A 4099-nucleotide genomic window follows, 5' to 3' on the forward strand; every position below is an offset into this window, starting at 1 on the left:
CATATAGAGGAAGCATCTTGGGATCAGACAAGAAAGTCAGATAGACACATGTTCTAGGCATTATTTTAAATTCTGGCTTTGAAATTTGGAACTGAGCAGGTTCCAAGCGTTTGAAGGTTTCTTATTTAAAGAATCATTTTTGAGCAATAACTTTTTCTGGCAAAAATTTTTAAGATTAAAGAAAAGATAACTAGAGACAAAGAGTTTTTTTCCCCCCCACTTTGTGTATATTGTATTACATTGGCTCAATAATAAGAGTCTGAAAAAGAGTAGTAGAATTAGGTAAATTAAGGAGCAAACAAAATTGAGAGGCACTATATAGATGCCTGGGAAACGATAGATGCAAAAATGACTTAACTTGTTAACTGATTGAAAATGGTGATTGTGATAATAGAGATGATGCATCAAAATAGACTGTAATGTTTTCAGTGAGAGGACCAAGAGAATAGGGATGTATCCAATGGCAACATGAAAGACTGGAGGCCTAGCTGAAGATAATGCTTTCAGTTTTGGACAGACTGAATTTAAAGTGCTCACAGGTTCTAAAGATAAAGATGTCTATAAATATTGCTCTGGCATTCATTGGGTGGATTAGAGTTTATCATCTACACCTTCTATGTGCCTGCCCAACTCATTCCTTTTTCTTTAAGGAAAATTAATCACTCACAGCTTTTAGACATCCTGCTCCCTTTTAAGGCTGGCACTATGTAGGCAGCTGGTATTGTGACTTGCCTCCCAGCCACAGGTAAATAGACACTTGGCTCAGGTTGGGTCAAATCATAATCTTTCCCATATTTCCCAAGAATTTAGAATTGGGCTTCATTTATTAATGTCTAGTGTGTTGCTTGAACTTGAGTTGGGACAGCCATATGTATACTGAGACAGAGAAATATGACCAACAAATATAAAATAAAATTAAACCATGAACAGAAAGATGAGAGATGAATAGACACATAGAATAAGGGGAAAAGAATATGAATAAACACATATATACAGGAAAATTCTCTATACTAAATCAAATTCAAGAGAGAAAAAATGAATATATACTGTGGGGATAATGCATTTGTATAATTAGATGATAAAAATGATTGCTGCTCAATTATAGTAGATATGTTTTGGGGTGATGCCCTGTTTTATATTGATTTTGCCTTCTCAAAACTGCCACCAATATCAAGGTGAGGCCTCAGGAACTGGATTTTCACTATGGGATACTGACAGACTCAGTGTTAGACATTTAGACAACAGGAGTAAATCTCATTTTATCTGGAAGAAATTTAAAACTGTCTGAGTGACATTCAGAAGAGCAGTGATTGTGATCATGTTACTCTCCAGTGGAGGTTCCTTGAACCTGCCAGGGTCTCTAGTTCTAGCTTTGATCCTGCTCATTCTGATTTTTGGTTAGGACTTGGATCCTGTAATTTAATCTAGTTCTCCCCATGCTTATTTAAGCAAAAGTCATTTTGTCGTTGTTGTTATATATAACTAAAACAAGCTTGACTAATTCAGTATATGAGAGTAGTAGAAAGAGAGTTATAATGCAAATGGGCACTGGCTGATGGACAGGTGGCATCTAAGCACTTATGATGTTGCACAGCTATGCATAAACTGTTAAGGGTATTACAACAAGGTGATGTCATATGCAACATGTTTAGCCCTTAACAGTTTTTGAGACCCTTTCCCATACATAAACTTTTTTGTCTTCATATTAACCACTTAAATATGTATCCTTATTTTTACTTAGATTTTACAGGTAACAAAGTAACAAATGTGAGGATGAGAGAGATTACAGGACTTACTCAGTGACTAGTGAGTGGCAATGGGCTTGGTCTCCAGATTTTCTGCTTTTAAATCTCATTTACTTTTCTCACTACATTATGTAAGTATAGTTATCAATTCAAACAGTTAGGAAACATTACCTAGATTTTGATACTTAAATCAAATTAAAAACTAAATAAATAAAAATAAAGAATAAGTTTATCTTAATGAGACTTTAATAAAGCAATAACAGTATCGAATCTATAAAGCTTTAGAATTTTGTGTTAGTGATATTGAACGTTTCTTTCTTGTTCTCACACTCTTTTCTCCAAGACCCTGCCTTTTTTATTACCCTGGAGTTTGCATCCCTGTGTCCCACATGAACTCAATCCTTTGGCCATAGTTTACAGGATTAGAGACTGGTATCTAACTGAAGCCAGACCTATCAGTTTCTCCCTACCGAGAATTGTGATTTTGAGCATTGATATTGAGTTCCAAGTTCTGGGCACAAAGCCCGTAAGGTCACATTGACTCAGGAACTGAGATGGCAATTTGTGGTGACCATTAAAGACAATGTGCAGATGATCCAAACTGCAGAGGACTCTAATCTGAAAAAGTAAAGAGGGTAAGCAGAGGAAAGCAGAAATGACAGACCATTCAACCTCAGAGAAAAAGGAGAAATTAAGAGAAAGTATATGCAGTGATTACTACTGTTTGTCTACTTTCCAAGATTATCATATTGCGTATTATATATTTTATATAATAAAAAATAATAATATTTAAAATGAAATCATAAACTAGTAATAAAATTAAAAAATATGTATATATTCATATAAACTTAGAAGGTATCTACATCTAGAAATGTTTAACACCAAAATAGAGATATGCTATTGGCAGTGTGGCAAAAAGGACATACTATCATCCAGTAAGAGTCGCACAGAGAAGAGTTTTGAAGGGAGATATACAGGGTAATCGAGAGAAGGGTGGATAGAAAAGGTCCCCACCTTAGTCATACACATACACACATATTACTCTTATCTCCTTCATGCCAAATTTGTAAATACCTGGATACCAGAATACTGGCAACTTAAGAAGAATAAATAACAAAATAGTATTTATAGTGTTATCTACTGACTCTGAGCACATCTGTTCTAAATCAGCCTCTCAAATATACATTTCATTAAACTCATAGCCTTGCCAGCCTTTGTCATTTAGTCACTAACTTGCTGTCATTCTTTCACCTCCTTGACAGGATTCTGACAAGATCCAGAAGGTCAGTTAAGCTCTTTGCTGCTCTCTTCCATTAATAGTTTATTAACTAGGCAAGGCTAAATATATTCTTTTCAATTATATGTCTCTAGCCAAAACTAGCTGTGCAGAATGATACATTTCCTTCTAAATCCTTTTTGAACTATCAAGTATCTTCTCTCTCAGTCTCAAAAGAATATGCATGCTGATCTTTTGATTTACTTTAAACATGGTTTTGGTTTTATTAAATACACTAGACTGGATAAATTTTTTTCTGATAAAATCAACATTCTTCTAAGCGTTCTCTTTACTTTATTTGAACATGTTCCTTTTTTATTTTTTCTTTCAGGTTTTTTTTTTTTTTTTCCTCTCAGAGCCTGATTTAGAATCTCTCTTTTATTGTTAATTATACTCAGTAGAAGTCACTAAAATATCTTTCTTAGTAAACTCCCAATTAACTGAACAACTTTAAAGGGAAACTCCTTCTGAAGCATAAACAGCATATTCATGCCTCGGTTTTCTTCTTTTTGTCTGTCATTCAGTATTTCTGTCACAGTGGAGCCAACACAATTTGTTTCCCTGCAGTCTAGTTCCAGGAGGATCCGCTCTTCTCATTGTCTTGGTTAGGAATCTTCCCTATTATAAAAAGGAGGGCCACTTGCCATCAGCATATATTTTAGAAAAAGAGGTTTTTAAGATATGGGATTCATAGAACCTGGGGTACACAAAATAGTCTTTAAGCTATGAACCTTTTGATAATATATGCTAGAGGCAGGTTTATGTGTAAATTTATAGAAAGAGTTTCTATAGTTTTTTATTAAATTCTCAATGAATCTGTAGTCATACCAAAATTAAATACTTTAAGTGAAATAACTTATATGTGGGATATAAAACTGAAAGCAACAAATGAAAAAGACAAACAAAAACTCATAGATATAGACAACAGTTTAGTGGTTACTGGAGGGAAAGGCGGGTTGGAGGAGGTAGATAGGGGTAAATGGAGTCAAATATATGGTGATAAAAGGAGATTTGACGTTGCGTGGTGAACACACAATCTAATATACATATGATATATTATTGAATTGTACACTTGAAA

The 4099-nt window shown here is 34.2% G+C and overlaps 1 pseudogene; it reads right to left on the minus strand.

Moving 5' to 3' along the window:
- LOC105305930 overlaps nt 1-4099 on the minus strand; it is an 18054-nt pseudogene that overhangs the window by 1118 nt on the left and 12837 nt on the right.

This window comes from Pteropus vampyrus, unplaced genomic scaffold, assembly GCF_000151845.1.
Source record: "Pteropus vampyrus isolate Shadow unplaced genomic scaffold, Pvam_2.0 Scaffold12, whole genome shotgun sequence".
Lineage (NCBI taxonomy): Eukaryota > Metazoa > Chordata > Mammalia > Chiroptera > Pteropodidae > Pteropus > Pteropus vampyrus.